Source organism: Salmo trutta, chromosome 4 (genome assembly GCF_901001165.1).
Source record: "Salmo trutta chromosome 4, fSalTru1.1, whole genome shotgun sequence".
In the NCBI taxonomy this organism is placed as follows: domain Eukaryota; kingdom Metazoa; phylum Chordata; class Actinopteri; order Salmoniformes; family Salmonidae; genus Salmo; species Salmo trutta.
In genome coordinates this window covers 34440171-34459539 of record NC_042960.1, presented here as the reverse complement: position 1 = coordinate 34459539, position 19369 = coordinate 34440171, and the positions used below count along the sequence as shown (strand labels likewise).

General features: G+C 46.1%; 1 protein-coding gene across 1 annotated transcript in view; it reads right to left on the bottom strand.

The window, feature by feature from the left end:
- The window catches only part of LOC115192276 (tensin-3-like), a 76612-nt gene extending 65091 nt beyond the window's left edge, over positions 1–11521 (bottom strand). Inside the window, exon 1 of the mRNA XM_029750589.1 lies at positions 11487–11521. The gene's annotated coding sequence lies outside the window, so the exon portion shown is untranslated. The remainder of the gene's footprint in view (positions 1–11486) is intronic.
- Positions 11522–19369: the final 7848 nt, after the last annotated feature.

Below are 19369 nucleotides of genomic sequence, written 5' to 3'. Positions count from 1 at the left end.
GAAAAACTGAGTTTAAATGGATTTGTCTAAGGTGTATGTAAACTTCCGACCTCAACTGTATGAAAGTGCCCATCTGTCTGATTTCTTAACCGCGTACACAACTAATAAGCTGAGCTTCTCAGTTATTTTTTGTTCATCTCACACAAGTCAACAAAGTCTGTTTTTTAACATCCATTGCAAATAATAGTTCCTCAGTACTTAAAAAATATTTTCAACACTCCCAGCCTCGATAATCACCAACGCTTCGGTGTGAAAGAACCAAATGTCATGATCTGGTGATCCCATATATCTTGTAGAAACATCACTGGAGCAGGAAACTCTGAGGGCACGGAATAGGCTAGTTGATACAATGTTGTAAGTTCGCTAGCTACTGCTTCAGGCCGGAACCAGTGATGATTTGATACAATGTTGCACTTCACTAGCAACAGATCAAGTCAAGACAGTTAGAAAGGGAGGCAGAATAGAAAAAAACGGAATGTTTTCTACTGTTTTATTTGTTGGCTTTAGACATATGTATTTTACTTAGTTGACGATGGAAGTTATAGGCCTACTTCTGAATTGGCCTAAAGGCTATCTCAGAGTCCTATGCTCTCATTTCTTTAGCCGCCAATGGATCACAGTTTACCAATGTGTCCATATGGCAGAGGCTGGTCCTCTTGCCATAGTTGAATTTTTACTTTAAGATTTTTATAATTTTACTTCAGATTTTTATGATTAACCATCTGACAATGATTATTATTGAAATGAAACTGTTCCATGAAAATGCACATTTAAAAATAATCATAATTGGCATGCAGATCAGTATAAATGGTAGGATAAATCGTAAGCTTCCCCAAACTTGAAACTCACAAGCTTCCTATGTTTTTACTATTACACCCGTTAAAAAAAAACGTGCCCACTTATGGAAATCAAAGGCCCCTCCAACTGATTTGTTCTGGTGCCGGCCCTGCTGTGAGAGGACACAGATGGCAAGCTCTCTCTCACACACACACACATGCACACCACACACAAAGTGACCTCTAATATCAGATTAAACCAGGAAAGACAAAAAGGATTGTAGAATGAACTAGAGAGTGGTTCCAGCTGACTAGCCACTCTGTTCTACAAAACTACAATAATGCACCAGATGTTGATATTTGTAACAGCAGTTGTCATGGAGAGAAGACCAAGGCGCAGCAGGTATGTGAATACTCATCTTTTTATTACCAAACTCGGGCTGGGCCGGAAGGCATGCGGGCCACTCGGGCTGGGCCGGAAGGCATGCGGGCCACTCGGGCTGGGCCGGAAGGCATGCGGGCCACTCGGGCTGGGCCGGAAGGCATGCGGGCCACTCGGGCTGGGCCGGAAGGCATGCGGGCCACTCGGGCTGGGCCGGAAGGCAGGAGGGCCACTCGGGCTGGGCCGGAAGGCAGGAGGGCCACTCGGGCTGGGCCGGAAGGCAGGAGGGCCACTCGGGCTGGGCCGGAGGGCAGGAGGGCCACTCGGGCTGGGCCGGAGGGCAGGAGGGCCACTCGGGCTGGGCCGGAAGGCAGGAGGGCCACTCGGGCTGGGCCGGAAGGCAGGAGGGACACTCGGGCTGGGCCGGAAGGCAGGAGGGACACTCGGGCTGGGCCGGAGGGCAGGAGGGCCACTCGGGCTGGACCGGAGGGCAGGAGGGCCACTCGGGCTGGACCGGAGGGCAGGAGGGCCACTCGGGCTGGACCGGAGGGCAGGAGGGCCACTCGGGCTGGACCGGAGGGCAGGAGGGCCACTCGGGCTGGACCGGAAGGCAGGAGGGCCACTCGGGCTGGACCGGAAGGCAGGAGGGACACTCGGGCTGGACCGGAGGGCAGGAGGACCACTCGGGCTGGACCGGACAGGCCGGGCACCCTGGCAGATCAAGGCAGGCGGGCACCTCTGGCAGAACAGGGCAGTCTGGCCACTCTGGCAGAACAGGGCAGTCTGGCAGAACAGGGCAGTCTGGCCACTCTGGCAGAACAGGGCAGTCTGGCCACTCTGGCAGAACAGGGCAGTCTGGCCACTCTGGCAGAACAGGGCAGTCTGGCCACTCTGGCCACTCCGGCAGTTCAGCGCAGTCTGGCCACTCCGGCAGTTCAGCGCAGTCTGGCCACTCCGGCAGTTCAGCGCAGTCTGGCCACTCCGGCAGTTCAGCGCAGTCTGACCACTCCGGCGACTGTTGACTGGCGGGCAGCTCCGACGACTGTTGACTGGCGGGCAGCTCCGACGACTGTTGACTGGCGGGCAGCTCCGACGACTGTTGACTGGCGGGCAGCTCCGACGACTGTTGACTGGCGGACAGCTCCGACGACTGTTGACTGGCGGACAGCTCTGACGACTGTTGACTGGCGGGCAGCTCTGGTGATGGTTGACTGGCGGGCAGCTCTGACTGTTGACTGGCGGGCAGCTCTGGTGACTGTTGACTGGCGGACAGCTCTGACGACTGTTGACTGGCGGGCAGCTCTGGTGATGGTTGACTGGCGGGCAGCTCTGACTGTTGACTGGCGGGCAGCTCTGGTGACTGTTGACTGGCGAGGCTGGGCCGACGCACCAGACTCCTGATGCGTGGGGCTGGTACCGGGCGCACTGGGCTGTGCGTCCGTATCGGCGAGATGGTGCGTACCTCAGCGTAACATGGCGCCCTCCACCTCATACGCACCTCCCTGTAGTCACGGGTAGCTGGCTTACGGCTCTTCCCTGGCCTGGCCAAACTACCCGTGTGCCCCCCCCAAAAAAAATCTTGGGGCTGCCTCTCGGGTTCCCTTAGCTCCCTTAACTTGTCCTCCCAGAATTGTCTCTCGTCTCGCCAGGTCCATTCCTCCTTTTTTCTCTCCTGTGGCTTCCTCCTCTTCTGCTGCTTGGTCCTGGTTTGGTGGGTGGTTCTGTAACAACAGTTGTCATGGAGAGAAGACCAAGGCGCAGCAGGTATGTGAATACTCATCTTTTTATTACCAAAACAAAAGGAGTAGAGCATCCACAGGAACAACACAAAAGGGTGACACCAGTGACAGTTCTGCAGGCTATAAAAGCAGTGCAAAAAACAACCACCCACAACCCCACAAGGCAAAGTAGGCACCTTATGTGTGACTCCCAATCAACCACAACCCTCTACAGCTGTGCTTGATTGGAAGTCACACGGCCAAAATCAATGAAACAATAACAAACACACACTCCCTTCTGCCACGTCCTGACCCAACTACCCCCTCTACTGGTCAGGACGTGACAATATTAGATAACACACAAATTCCTCTATCTGATGGAAGCTGTTTAGACAGACATTTTCATCTTGAAGAGCAATAATAACATACTCACTGTAACAATGCATGCATAACATACACAGTATATAGCTACCGTAACTATAAAGTTTGTGCCACAAAATTGCACTAGATGTTGATATTAGGTATCACATTCCCTAAAGACATCTTAGCTAAAGACATCCCTCTCTGCGGATGACTTCGTCAACCATTTTGAAAAGAAGGTTGACGACATCCGATCCTCGTTTGTTAAGTCAAACGACACTGCTGGTCCTGCTCACATTGCTTTGACCTCTTTCTCCCCTCTCTCTCCAGATGAAATCTTGCGACTTGTGACGGCCGGCCGCCCAACAACCTGCCCGCTTGACCCTATTCCATCCTCTCTTCTCCAGAACATTTCCGGAGACCTTCTCCCCTACCTCACCAACTCATCCTTGATCGCTGGCTACGTCCCTTCTTCAAGAGAGCGAGAGTTGCACCCCTTCTCAAAAAACCTACACTCGATCCCTCTGATGTCAACAACTACAGACCAGTATCTTTTCTTTCTTTTCTCTCCAAAACTCTTGAGCGTGCCGTCCTTGGCCAGCTCTCTTGCTATCTCTCTCAGAATTACCTTCTTGATCCAAATCAGTCAGGTTTAAAGACTGGTTATTCAACTGAGACTGCTCTTCTCTGTGTCACGGAGGCTCTCCGCACTGCTAAAGCTAACTCTCTCTCCTCTGCTCTCATCCTTCTAGACCTATCTGCTGCCTTTGATACTGTGAACCATCAGATCCTCCTCTCCACCCTCTCCGAGTTGGGCATCTCTGGCGCGGCTCACTCTTGGATTGCGTCCTACCTGACAGGTCGCTCCTACCAGGTGGCGTGGCGAGAATCCGTCTCCGCACCACGTGCTCTCACCACTGGTGTCCCCCAGGGCTCAGTTCTAGGCCCTCTCCTATTCTCACTATACACCAAGTAACTTGGCTCTGTCATATCCTCACATGGTCTCTCCTATCATTGCTACGCAGACGACACACAATTAATCTTCTCCTTTCCCCCTTCTGATAACCAGGTGGCGAATCGCATCTCTGCATGTCTGGCAGACATATCAGTGTGGATGACGGATCACCACCTCAAGCTGAACCTCGGCAAGACGAAGCTGCTCTTCCTCCCGGGGAAGGACTGCCCGTTCCATGATCTCGCCATCACGGTTGAAAACTCCCTTGTGTCCTCCTCCCAGAGTGCTAAGAGCCTTGGCGTGACCCTGGACAACACCCTGTCGTTCTCCGCTAACATCAAGGCGGTGACCCGATCCTGTAGGTTCATGCTCTACAACATTCGCAGAGTACGACCCTGCCTTACACAGGAAGCGGCGCAGGTCCTAATCCAGGCACTTGTCATCTCCCGTCTGGATTACTGCAACTCGCTGCTGGCGGGGCTCTCTGCCTGTGCCATTAAACCCTTACAACTCATCCAGAACGCCGCAGCCCGTCTGGTGTTCAACCTTCCCAAGTTCTCTCACGTCACCCCACTCCTCCGCACACTCCACTGGCTTCCAGTTGAAGCTCGCATCTGCTACAAGACCATGGTGCTTGCCTACGGAGCTGTGAGGGGAACGGCACCTCCATACCTTCAGGCTCTGATCAGTCCCTACACCCAAAGAAGGTCACTGCGTTCATCCACCTCTGGCCTGCTCGCCTCCCTACCTCTGTGGAAGCACAGTTCCCGCTCAGCCCAGTCAAAACTGTTAGCTGCTCTGGCACCCCAATGGTGGAACAAGCTCCCTCACGACGCCAGGACAGCGGAGTCAATCACCACCTTCTGGAGACACCTGAAACCCCACCTCTTTAAGGAATACCTGGGATAGGATAAAGTAATCCTTCTAACCCCCCCACCCCCCCCCCCCCAAATAAAGATATAGATGTACTATTGCAAAGTGGTTGTTCCACTGGATATCATAAGGTGAATGCACCAATTTGTAAGTCGCTCTGGATAAGAGCGTCTGCTAAATGACGTAAATGTAAATGTAGAACATCTGGGTTCTCCTTCCATCCAGACTTTTCATAAATGAAACAGTGTGTGCATTCCAAATGACACCCTATTCCGTATATAATGCATTACTTTTGACCAGAGCCATATGGGACACTATATTGCGCACATCTTGTCTCATTCATAAAACAATCTCAGCAGACAGACTGCTGAACCCACAGAGCAGTAAAATAAACATATTATAGATTCATATAGCTACCAGTATGACACACTAACCTGAAACATTGTGTGGGTGCCCCTTATAGGAAAAACCACTTGATTTCACGTGGAAAATCACATGATTTCACATGAAATTTCACATGTGAAAACATGTGGTTTTGGAACACTTCACTTAACATTTCACATGTGGAAACATGTGGTTCTGGAACACTGCACATGTGAAAACAAGAATGTGTTGTTATGATACACACAGTGCTTTTAACATACAATGTTTTCAACTTACATATTTGACACACTTTCACATACATGACTACATTGTGTATGTTTATTTTTTCAGTAAATACTTTTCAACATGTTGTCACCAGGGATTTAAACTCACAACCTCTTGGTTCATGGCATTCTGATCTTTCTTCTACGCCCCCACGCCTGTGTTAATAACTGATTTCACCTGTGCTCTTTCTTAGGTGTTAATCTCAGCTTTGTTAAAAGTAAACTCATGAAAAACTATTATATTTATCGTAGTGATTCAGGAGTAACATTGAACTATACAGAAAACCCTCAAATTGCTAAAATAAGTCAATGAAATAATAATGAGAGAATAGTCACAATAATTGATAACTCAAAAAGCAATGCAGATGGCAGTCTTTTGCTAAGTGAAGAGATGTATTATAGGTAATGAATGTGTATGAGAATGCTACAGACTTTGTGGCACAGCACAAAAAATTGGTGCACCCCAAAAGTGGTGAGTTCAAATCCCAGGTGGAGTCATACTTAGGCTGAACAGCGTACCACTGACTTTAAAACTACCATTTCATTACAGTAATTTATTACAAGGGTTTGGGATGGTTTAAAATCATGTTGGACCATCATGTGATGTCCTGATGACTGGTAAAACAAATGTCTTGAGAAACTCTGTCACGAGTGCTGTCTTCGAATTCCCTGTCATAAATTAGCCAAGGCACAGCGTGCCGGTAGTTCCACATATTTTATTAGTGAACCCGAACAAAACAATAAACAGGTGAAACTGAAACAAACGTGACATTCTGGAGCTGCACAAACACAGCTGCACAAAAACAAGATCCCACGAAAACACAGGGAAAAACAGGCTGCCTAAGTATGGCTTCCAATCAGAGACAACGATAGACAGCTGCCTCTGATTGGAAACCATACCCGGCCAAAACATAGAAACAAAAACATAGAATGCCCACCCACCTATCACACCCTGGCCTAGCTAAACAGAGAAAACACAGCTCTCCTAGGTCAGAGCGTGACAAACTCTTACAAACATCCTAACATGGTTCTCACCTTTACAGAAAAAACACATGAAAATCACGTGATCATGTTTTCACATGTGAAATGTCCCGTGATATAATGTATTTTTTTCCGTAAGGGTGATGCCAGCAATCTGAATTTCCTGCTACACCACCAGGTCTGTGACCATGATAGAGATCGGCTATGAATTTATTGGCAAGAATACATTTGTGCACTGCTAAAATAAAGTCTTTAAACTGTATGCCTGATCAATGCACCATCATACCAGCAGAAACATTGCACCATCATGCAATCAGTGAAATTGGACTTAAAAATACACCTTATGGAACAGCGGGGACTGTGATGAGACACACACACACAAGTAAAGACACACACATACACACACATGATAACATATGCACTATACAAACACATACACATGAATGTTGTGTTGTAGATATGTGGGAGTAGAGTAGTAGTGTAATAAGCCTGTGTGTAGCTGGTGTAGAGGAGTCAGGTGCAGGACAGCAGATATGAGTAATAAACGTAATTTACTCTAAGAATCAATAATACAACGCAATAATCTAGCCCACAATAACGGACCGTATTACAAACAAACAATCACTCACAAACAAACATGGGGGAACAGAGGGTTAAATAATGAACAAGTAATTGGGGGAGTGAAACCAGGTGTGTAAGACAAGGACAAAACAAATGGAAAATGAAAAGTGGATCGGCGATGGCTAGAAGGCCGGTGACGTCGACCTCCGAATGTCGCCCGAACAACGAGAGAGACCGACTTCGGCGGAAGTCATGACAAGTAGCCTGAGTGTATTTGGAATTTGGTATTTTTTAGGATCCCCATTTGTCACGCCCTGACCTTAGAGTGCCTTTTTTATTCTCTATTTGGTTGGGTCAGGGTGTGACTTGGGTGGGCATGACAAGTAGCCTGAGTGTATTTGGAATTTGGTATTTTTTAGGATCCCCATTTGTCACGCCCTGACCTTAGAGTGCCTTTTTTATTCTCTATTTGGTTGGGTCAGGGTGTGACTTGGGTGGGCATATCTATGTTTCTATTTCTTTGTTGGCCTAGTATGGTTCCCAATCAGAGGCAGCTGTTTATTGTTGTCTCTGATTGGGGATCATACTTAGGCAGCATTTTTCCCACCTTTGTTTGTGGTATCTTGTTTTTGTATAGCTGCTGTGAAGCCTGCAGAACTTTACGTTCGTTTTGTATTTTCTTTGTTTTGTCGGTGTTCATCTAATAAAAGAAAGATGTACGCTTACCACGCTGCACCTTGGTTCGATCATTCCATCGAAAAACGTAACAGAAGATCCCACCACAAACGGACCAAGCAGCGTGGCCAGGAGGAGCAGACATCCTGTACATGGGAGGATATATTGGACGGAATGGGTTCCTGGACGTGGGAAGAGATCCAGGCAGGAATGGATCGCCTTCCATGGGAGCAGACGGAGGCAGCGAGGGAGGATCAACAGCGACTCCGAAGTTCACGACCACGACGGAAGCCCAAGAGTCAGCCCCAAAAACCATTTTGGCAGGGGCACACGGGGTGGTTGGCGGAGCCAGGTTTCAGACCAGAGCCAACTCCCCGCACTCGCTTTAAGGAGCGTGGGACCGTTCAGGCACCATGTTATGCGGAGATATGCAGTGTGATGATCCATGGCACGAAGCCTCCAGTGATGATCCATGGCCCGAAGCCTGCAGTGATGATCCATGGCACGAAGCCTCCAGTGATGATCCATGGCACGAAGCCTCCAGTGTTGATCCTTGGCCCAAAGCCTCCAGTGTTGATCCAGTTCCCAGTCCAGACCTTCCGACTCCGAAGTTCACAACCACGACGGAAGCCCAAGAGGCAGCCCCAAAAATCATTTTGGCGGGGGCACACGGGGTGGTTGGCGGAGCCAGGTTTCAGACCAGAGCCAACTCCCCGCACTCGCTTTAAGGAGCATGTGACCGTTCAGGCACCATGTTATGCGGAGATACGCAATGTGTCTCCAGTGCGCATCCACAGCCCGGTGCTCCTCGCACTTGCCGTGCGAAAGTGAGCATTCAGCCAGGACGGGTTGTGCCGGCTCAGCGCTCCTGGTCTCCATTACGCCTCCTCGGTCCAGGATATCCTGCGCCAGCTCTACGCACTGTATCGCCAGTGCGCCTTCACAGCCCAGTGCGTCCTATGCCAGCGCCCCGCACTTGCCGGGCTAAAGTGAGTATCCAGCCAGGACGGGTTGTGCCAGCTTTACGCTCCAGACCTCCAGTGTGCCTCCATGGTCCAGTATATCCTGCACCGGTTCTACGCACCAGGTCTCCAGTGCGCCTCCACAGCCCAGTACATCCTGTGCCTGCTCCTCACACTCTTCCTGAAGTGCGTGTCCCCAGTCAGGTACGTCCTGTGCCTGCTCCCCACACTCGCCCTGAGATGTGTGTCACCAGTCTGGTGCCACCTGTCCCGGCTCCACGCACCAGGCCTCCAGTGCGCCTTCCCAGTCCAGAGCTTCCGGCGACAGTTCCCAGTCCAGAGCTTCCGGCGACAGTTCCCAGTCCAGAGCTTCCGGCGACAGTTCCCGGTCCAGAACTTCCGGCGACAGTTCCCGGGCCAGAGCTTCCGGCGACGTTTCACGGTCCGGAACCTCTGGAGACGGTCCACAGTCTGGAACCTCCAGAGACGGTCCACGGTCCGGAACCTCCAGAGACGGCCCACGGTCCGGAACCTCCAGAGACGGCCCACGGTCCGGAACCTCCAGAGACGGCCCACGGTCCGGAACCTCCAGAGACGGCCCACGGTCCGGAACCTCCTGAGACGGCCCACGGTCCGGAACCTCCGAGACGGCCCACGGTCCGGAACCTCCTGAGACGGCCCACAGTCCGGAACTTCCTGTGATGGCCCATGGTCCGGAACCTCCTGAGACGGTCCACGGCCCGAAGCCTCCAGTGATGATCCATGGCACGAAGCCTCCAGTGATGATCCATGGCCCGAAGCCTGCATTGATGATCCATGGCACGATGCCTGCAGTGATGATCCATGGCACGAAGCCTCCAGTGATGATCCATGGCACCATTACCTGTTGCAAAAGCAGCAGCTATTCTTCCTGTGGGCCACACAATACATGAAACATAATACAGAATGACATAATACAGAACATAATTAGACAACAGCTCAAGGACAGAACTACATACATTTTTAAAAAGGCACATGTAGCCTACATACCAATGCATACACACAAACTATCTAGGTCATATAAGGGAGGGCACACACTTAATGTGTTGTGAAATCTGTTGTGAAATGTAATGTAGTGTTTTTAATTGTATATAACTGCCTTAGTTTTGCTGGACCCCAGGAAGAGTAGCTGCTGCCTTGTCAGGTTTGGTGAATTAGCATGGCAGGATAATAGACTGAGGTTAAGTTTAGGAAAAGGATTAGGGTTAGACTTAGCTACAATGCAACAGTTGTAAACAACTGTTGTTCCAGACGCGAATGAACCTGCCACGGACCAATGGCAAGCATCAATGGGTGTAACTTCATATCAAGAAACGCCTCTACCAGAAAACACCTTTAATTGTGGTCTGCACTTACACCATTCTGAAAAAGTATGAACCTGGTGGCACTGCAGAAACATTGATGCACTCAAGAGGTTGCAAGTTCAAATCCTCGAAGCACTCATGTATACTCTATGTCAAGTACCCTTGAGCACTGCTAGTTTTATGTTGCTGTAACGTTAGTGGTGATAATTGGACCATTATTGACTTGAATCTAGGCAGCTTTTAGCAAAGTGCAGGAATGTATTCTGGTGGTGTAGCAGATCATGTTATCACGTGTAGTTCCAAGTTATCACGTTGACATTTTGAATCCCAATGTTGTCACATTTATTTCACATGAGATCATGTTTCACATGTACTCACATGTTGTCGCATGCTATCACATGAACTTTACATAAAATTACACGTGGTCACATGAGATCATGCAAGATCAGATTCCTATGAAATTCATGTGTTTTTCCGTAATGGTGGTTTTGAACCCAATATGTTATCCAGATGGACAAAAATCCATCATAACAAAGCTACATACACACGCACAAATTCAAAAACACACACATACATGCGCGCACACAAACACGCACGCATACACACGGAATGATAAATACCCAGTGTAGCCTCCTCAGTCCAGCGAGACTATGAAACTCAAAACCAGACTGGCATAGTAAAGCCTCTCTCAACCTCAAGTCACACACACACACACAAACACACACACACACACACACACACACACACACACACACACACACACACACACACACACACACACACACACACACTCCACTCCACTCCACTCCCTCCCACAGAGCACACACACAAACACACACACCAGCACGCAAACATCCCTTCCCACTCATCAATGTCGCACACATATTGAACAAGCTGCAACACAGACAAAAACTATACCCTTGTAACTTACACCAACTCCTCTCCCACCAAAAACATTCACTATCATCATTAACGCCACATGCATTCACTAATACAAACAGTACTACAACAACTTACAGCAACAACATAACACTGTAACAAGCTTACATCATCACTACATCTGGAAACAACATGCAAGAAACGCCTTATTCCACAAGTCCCTTCAAAATGCGACGGAGAGTAGGAGAGAACCCAGATGACAAACACATGAGTGAAACAAGAAAGATAAATAAAATACTAAATTAAAAGGAGAGGGGAAGAAGAGAAGAGAAAGAGAGGGGAAAGAGAAGGAAAAGAGTGGTAACCATTCAGACCAGGTTTTGCGCAGAGTTCCTCTCCTCTCCTGTCGTCTCTCTTTCTCCCAGGCAGCTAAAGGATGACTAGCAGAGAGTAACATTCTTTCTCTCTTACTCTATAGGTGCTAACTGCCCCCCTGGGTCCCCCCACGCCCTCTCTCTCTCCGTCTCTGCTCTCTCTCACTCTCCCTTCTCAATTCAATTTCAATTTAAGGGGCTTTATTGGCATGGGAAACATATGTTTACATTACCAAAACAAGTGAAATAGATAATAAAGAAAACTGAAATAAACAATAAGAAATTAACAGTTAACAGACTCACAAAAGTTCCAGAAGAATAAAGACATTTCAAATGTCATATTATTTCTATATACAGTGTTGTAATGATGTTCAAATAGTTAAAGTACGAAAGGGAAAATAAATTAATATAAATATAGGTTGTATTTACAATGGTGTTTTGTTCTTCACTGGTTGCCCTTTTCTTCTGGCAACAGGTCACACATCTTGCTGCTGTGATTGCACACTGGTATTTCACCCAATAGTTAGTTATTCAGAAATTCAGATGAATAACGTGCCCAAATTAAACTGCCTGCTACCCGGGCCCAGAAGGTCGGATATGCATATTATTAGTAGATTGTTTGAATGATGTCTGTGAGTATAACAGAACTCATATGGCAGGCAAAAACCTGAGAAAAAATCCAACCAGGAAGTGGTTTGTAGTTTTTCAACTGATTGCCTTTCCAAACTACAGTGTCTGTGGGGTCATTTTGCACTTCCTAAGGCTTCCACTAGATGTCAATAGTCTTTAGAACATTGTTTCATGCTTCTACTGATACTGGGAAGAGAATAATGTGCTAAGAACCTTGGCGTGATCCTGGACAACACCCTGTTCTCCACTAACATCAAGGCGGTGACCCGATCCTGTAGGTTCATGCTCTACAACATTCGCAGAGTACAACCCTGCCTCACACAGGAAGCGGCACAGGTCCTAATCCAGGCACTTGTCATCTCCCGTCTGGATTACTGCAACTCGCTGTTGGCTGGGCTCCCTGCCTGTGCCATTAAACCCCTACAACTCATCCAGAACGCCGCAGCCCGTCTGGTGTTCAACCTTCCCAAGTTCTCTCACGTCACCCCGCTCCTCCGCTCTCTCCACTGGCTTCCAGTTGAAGCTCGCATCCGCTACAAGACCATGGTGCTTGCCTACGGAGCTGTGAGGGGAACGGCACCTCCGTACCTTCAGGCTCTGATCAGGCCCTACACCCAAACAAGGGCACTGCGTTCATCCACCTCTGGCCTGCTCGCCTCCCTACCTCTGAGGAAGCACAGTTCCCGCTCAGCCCAGTCAAAACTGTTCGCTGCTCTGGCACCCCAATGGTGGAACAAGCTCCCTCACGACGCCAGGACAGCGGAGTCAATCACCACCTTCCGGAGACACCTGAAACCCCACCTCTTTAAGGAATACCTGGGATAGGATAAAGTAATCCTTCTAACCCCCCCCTTAAAAGATTTAGATGCACTATTGTAAAGTGGTTGTTCCACTGGATATCATAAGGTGAATGCACCAATTTGTAAGTCGCTCTGGATAAGAGCGTCTGCTAAATGACTTAAATGTAATGTAAATGTAATAAGAGCTGTCTCAAGCCTGGGACCAACAAGTTGTTTTCTGCGCAGGTACGCAGGCGCGTGTTCCTTCTTTTTCCTCTGTAATGAATACGCTATTGTCAGGTTGGAATATTATCAAAGATTTATGTTAAAAAGGATTGATTGTAAACATCGTTTGACATGTTTCTACGAACGGTAATGGAATGATTTGATTTTTCGTCTTGGGTTTTGCGCTCACGCATTATGCCTTTGGATTAGTGATCTGATCGCGCAAACAAAACAGAGGTATTTGGACATAAATATGGACTTTATCGAACAAAACAAACATTTCTTGTGGAAGTGGGAGTCCTGGGAGTGCATTCCGATGAAGATCAGCAAAAGTAAGTGAAGATTTATAATACTATTTCTGAGATTAGTTGACTCCAGAACTTGGCGGGTAACTGTATAGCTTGCTTTGATGGCTGAGCTCTGTACACAGAATATTGAACAATGTGCTTTCGCCGTAAAGCTATTTTGAAATCTGACACAGCGGTTGCATTAAGGAGAAGTGTATCTATAATTCTTTCAATAACTGTTGTAAATTTTATCAATGTTTATGATGAGTATTTTTGTAAATTGATGTGCTCATTCACCGGAAGTTTTGGAGGCAATCCATTTTCTGAACATCACGCACCAATGTAAAATGGGGTTTATGGATATAAATAATAACTTTATCGAACAAAACATACATGTATTGTGTAACATTGAGTCCTGGGAGTGTCATCTGATGAAGATCATCAAAGGTTAGTGATTCATTTTAGCTGTATTTCTGGTTTTTGTGACGCCTCTCCTTGCTTGGAAAATGGCTGTGTGGTTTTTCTTGTTTAGGCGCTGTCCTAACATAATCTAATGTTATGCTTTCGCCGTAAAGCTTTTTTGAAATCGGACAATGTGGTTCCTTGCCTGGTCCGTGAGTTTTTGTGGGCGGCCCTCTCTTGGCAGGTTTGTTGCGATGCCATATTCTTTCAATTTTTTAATAATGGATTTAATGGTGCTCCGTGGGATGTTCAAAGTTTCTGATATTTTTTTATAACCCAAACCTGATCCGTACTTCTCCACAACTTTGTCCCTGACCTGTTTGGAGAGCTCCTTGGTCTTCATGGTGCCACTTGCTTGGTGGTGCCCCTTGCTTAGTGGTGTTGCAGACTCTGGGGCCTTTTCAGAACAGGTGTATATATACTGAGATCATGTGACAGATCATGTGACACTTAGATTGCACACTGGTGGACTTTATTTAACTAATTATGTGACTTCTGAAGGTAATTGGCTGCACCAGATCTTTTTTAGGGGCTTCATAGCAAAGGGGGTGACTACATATGCACGCACCACTTTTCTGTTTTTTTGTTGTTGTTGTAATAAGTAATTTTTTTAAATTTCACTTCACCAATTTGGACTATTTTGTGTATGTCCATTGCATGAAATCCAAATAAAAATTAATTTAAATTACAGATTGTAATGCAACAAAATAGGAAAAACGCAAATGGGATGAAAACTTTTGCATGGCACTGTATGTGTGTGTTCCTTGACAATGCTGGGCTGTTGTGAAACAAACCCATGACCGACACTGCCTCTGTCTTACTCAGTCTCTCTTTCTCATGTGCTCTATATGATTCTTGTCATGTGAAGGCAGCAGCCACTTGCAAAACCACGCTGGTCTCATAGGCTAGACGTAACATAGTAAATGAAAATCCAGGACACTAAAATTAATATGATATGAGTACTTAGCATGCTAGCTAACCTTTCCCCTAACCCTAACCTTAACCCTTTAACCCTTTAACCTAACTCCTAACCCTGAACTTAACCCCTAACCTAGCCTAGCCTAGCTAACGTTAGCCAACTAGCTAATGTTAGCATTAGCCACCTAGCCACCTTGCAAACGTTAACCACAAAAATGGAATTCGTAACATATCATACCAGATATATTATGGACAGCCTCAGATTAATACATACCAAACGTAACATATAATAATTTTTGCTTACTATGTTAGGTCTACCCCTGAGTCCTGGTTGGCAAAGTGGACCCTCTGTCATCTGGACAATGATACCTTGGACCCCCTAGTTTGACGGGACTCCTATGAGGACATCTCTCCAGAGAGACTAGGTATTGTAACATGACCCATTCAGACTTATTCAGAGAGAAAGTTAGCATTTGAGGAAGCAGCTCACTGCAAGACCATTTATGCAGCTTCTCGCCAGTCATATTAAGGAAATGTATTTGTTTTGGGGTAACTGCTCCCTCTCTCTTTGTCTCTGTTTGCATAGCACTTAATTATTAGACATGATGTCACAGGTTAGGTTTGAAAGGGGGTTCTGGGAGACCCTGGTAATAGACTCTGGATCTAACCCTTAACCTTGACCCCAATATCTACCCAATGACCTTCTAATAACCACTTTATGACCACTCTATGACCACTACTGTCTTTGGCTGATCTATGACTGCTTGTTGTTTTGGTTGATACACTTCTTGTTTTCTGACGATACTGAGACAATGATGTATATGAAGAATGGCTGGAGTTCTGTTGTTATATGAGCACTTTAGTGTTTCCAGGGAATGGATGGGCGTAGTAGAGAGGTCAGACATTCCACAGCAAGGTATTTAAAGCTGCTTCTTTTTCGACAGGTTTTTCATTTAGAATGGATCAAAACACAAGCACGCACAAACACACACACACACACACAAACACAACCCCAGACAGCTGTAACAATCACTATAGCTGGTGATTGATGTTTGAATTCCAGCTGTTTTATACCAGGTCTAAATTGGCACAGCCGGGCAGCCATGTAATTTAGACAGACCACGCGTTGGGAAAGCAATGTGGCCAAGCACCATGCAAACAGTTATACAAGCATATTCAAACACACACATACACATGCACACACACACACACCGTACATTAACAGGTAAACACGCGCTCACGCAAAGACATGAGGGTGCCAGCTTGTGAGAAGAAAAACCGCAGATGGTTCTGTTTTAACCCCTCTTCTTTCTCCCTCTATATCTTATCCTCTCTCTCTCTCTCTCTCTCTCTCTCTCTCTACATTTCACCTCTCTTCTACTCTCTACGTATCACCTCTCTTTTTCTCTACCTTTCCCTTCTACCTCTCCCTTCTCTCCCTCTCTCTCCTCTCCCCCCTCTCTACTTTGTCAGGTTCAGGTTGCAGGTTTCCATCCGTTGATCTACCCACTGCCCCCCACCCCCCTCTCCAACACACACAACTCCCTTGAGACCCCACCCCCATGTTTACATTCCCCTCTCCATATATGGGCAGCTCAAGGTTTTCTGTGTGTGTGCATGTGCGTGTTGGTATGAGTGTGAGTGAGTGTGTGTGTGTAAGGAATACACATCTTAATCTTGTGTGTGTTTATGGATGCTAGCAGTAGAATGATCCTCCTTCACCCTTTCACCACAGATACACATGAAGATACACATGAAGATACGCAACACTGTTACCTGGGTCTGGAGGTACTGAGAGAGCAGGAGATGGAGGGAGGAAGGGAGGGAGAGAGGAGAGAGGAAAGAGGAGAGAGGAGAGAAGAGAGAAAAGGAGCAAAACAGAAACTTTTGGAGCAACAGAGCAGGCGGGGAGTACAGTGCAATAATCAGTAAGAGACTAGGAATGACAGAGGAAAGAATAGGATGAGCAAGAGGAGAGAGAAGGAGTGAGTGAGAGAGAGGGGGTTATGCTAATTTGGTATAGAGCAGACCAAACCCACTCTATTAAATTGGTCAAAACAGGAACATTGTACATCTGGCTAGAAATTATGAAGAAAATTATCTCAACAGGAAGTGAATAATATTAAGAAATGCCATAGATAGAAGGAAAGCAGTGTGGAAATCTACAAAAAAAAACTATTAGGCAACAACAAATGAAATCCCTTCTAGACAATTTCCTGAACAAAATGTGTCACTGTAATAGTGAAGGTGAAAACTTGTCAGTTGAAAAAATACAGTATATTTGACCTCACAGCTTCCCTATCAAATCTAAACATTTCAAGCAGACAACCTAAGAAAATGAAGAACATTGACAAATGGTTTGACTAAAAATGCAAAAACCTGAAGAAAGAAACTTATCTAATCAAAAACATAGAGACCCAGAGAACCTGAGCCTATGGTGAATCACTAAAACAATACAGAAATACACTACGGAAAAAGTAGTAACAGCACGTCAGAAATCAGCTCATTGTAATTGAAGAATCCACAGAATCGAACCACTTCTGGGTACATTGGAAAACTCTAAACAAACAACAGCACGAAGTTATCTATCCAAAACAGAGATGTATGAATAAACCACTTCTCCAATCTTTTTGTCTCTATAACAAAGAATAAAGAGTAAAAACATATACATGATCAAATACAAATCTTAGAATCAACTATTAAAGACAACCAGAACCCACTGGATTCTCCAATTACCTTGAATGAGCTACAGGACAAAATACAAACCCTTCATCCCAAAAAGGCCTGTGGGGTTGATGGAATCCTAAGTTAATAAATGATAAAATATACAGAACACAAATTCCAACTGGCTATACTTAAACTCTTTAACATCATCCTCAGCTCTGGCATATTCCCCAATATTTAGAACCAAGGACTGATCACCCCAATGCACAAAAGTAGAGAAACATCAGGGAAATCCTCTGCATTATTATTAACAGCAGACTCCTCAGTGAAAACAATGTACTGAGCAAATGTGAAATTGGCTTTTTACCAAATTACTGTATGACCGACTACGTATTCACTCTGCACACCCTCATTGACAAACAAACAAAGCAAAACAAAGGCAAAGTCTTCTAATGCTTTGTTGATTTCAAAAAAGCTTTCGACTTAATTTGGCATGAGGGACTGCTATACAAAGTGATGGAAAGTGGTGTTGGGGGGAAAACATACGACATTATGAAATCCATGTACACAAACAACAAGTGTGCGTTTAAAATTGGCTAAAAACACACACATTGCTTTACACAGGGCCGGGGGGTGAGACAGGGATGCAGCTTAAGCCCCACCCTCTTCAACATATATATCATATATACTTGAACAGTCTGCGGCACCCGGCCTCACCCTATTAGAATCTGAAGTCAAATGTCCACTGTTTGCTGATGATCTGGTGCTTCTGTCCCCAACCAAGGAGGGCCTACAGCAGCAACTATATCTTCTGCACAGATTCTGTCAGACCTGGGCCCTGATAGTTAACCTCACTATGGTAGGGGGCAGTATTTTCATGTCCAGATGAAAAGCGTGCCCAGAGTAAACTGCATGCTACTCAGGCCCAGAAGCTAGGATATGCACTGTTTAAATGATGTCTGTGAGTATAACAGAACTCATATGGCAGGCGAAAACCTGAGAAAAATCCAACCAGGAAGTGGGAAACCTGAGGTTTGTAGTTTTTCAAGTGATTGCCTATCCAATATACATACAGTGTCTGTGGGGTCATATTGCACTTCCCAAGGCTTCCACTAGATGTCAACAGTCTTTAGAATGTTGTTTCAGGCTTCTACTGTGAATGGGGAGAGAATAAGAGCTATTTGAACCAGGTGTCTTGCAGAATGGCATGAGCTCAGTCAAGTGCGCAGCCGTGAGAGCGAGCTGAGTTCCTTTCATTTCTGAAGACAAAGGAATTGTCCGGTTGGAATATTATTGAAGATTTATGATAAAAACATCCTAAAGATTGATTCTATACATCGTTTGACATGTTTCAATGAACTGTAATAGAACTTGACTTTTTGTCTGAACTTAGTGCTCGCGCATTTTTCATTTGGAATAGTGAACTGAACGCGTGAACAAAAAGGAGGTATTTGGACATAAATATGGACTTTATCAAAACAAAACGAACATTTATTGTAGAAGTGGGATTCCTGGGAGTGAATTCCGATGAAGATCATCAAAGGTAAGTGAATATTTATAATGCTATTTCTGACTTTTGTTGACTCCACAACATGGCGGGTATCTGTATGGCTTGTTTTGGTGACTGAGCGCTGTACTCAGATTATTGCAAAATGTGCTTTTGCTGTAAAGCTTTATGAAATCTGACACAGCGGTTGCATTAAGGAGAAGTTTATCTATAATTCTATGCATAGCAGTTGTATATTTTATCAACGTTTATGATGTGTATTTCTGTAAATAGATGTGCTCATTCACCGGAAGTTTTGGAGGCAAAACATTTCTGAACATTACATGCCAATGTAAAATGGGGTTTTTGGATATAAATATAAAACTTTTCGAGCAAAACATACATGTATTGTGTAACACTGAGTCCTGGGAC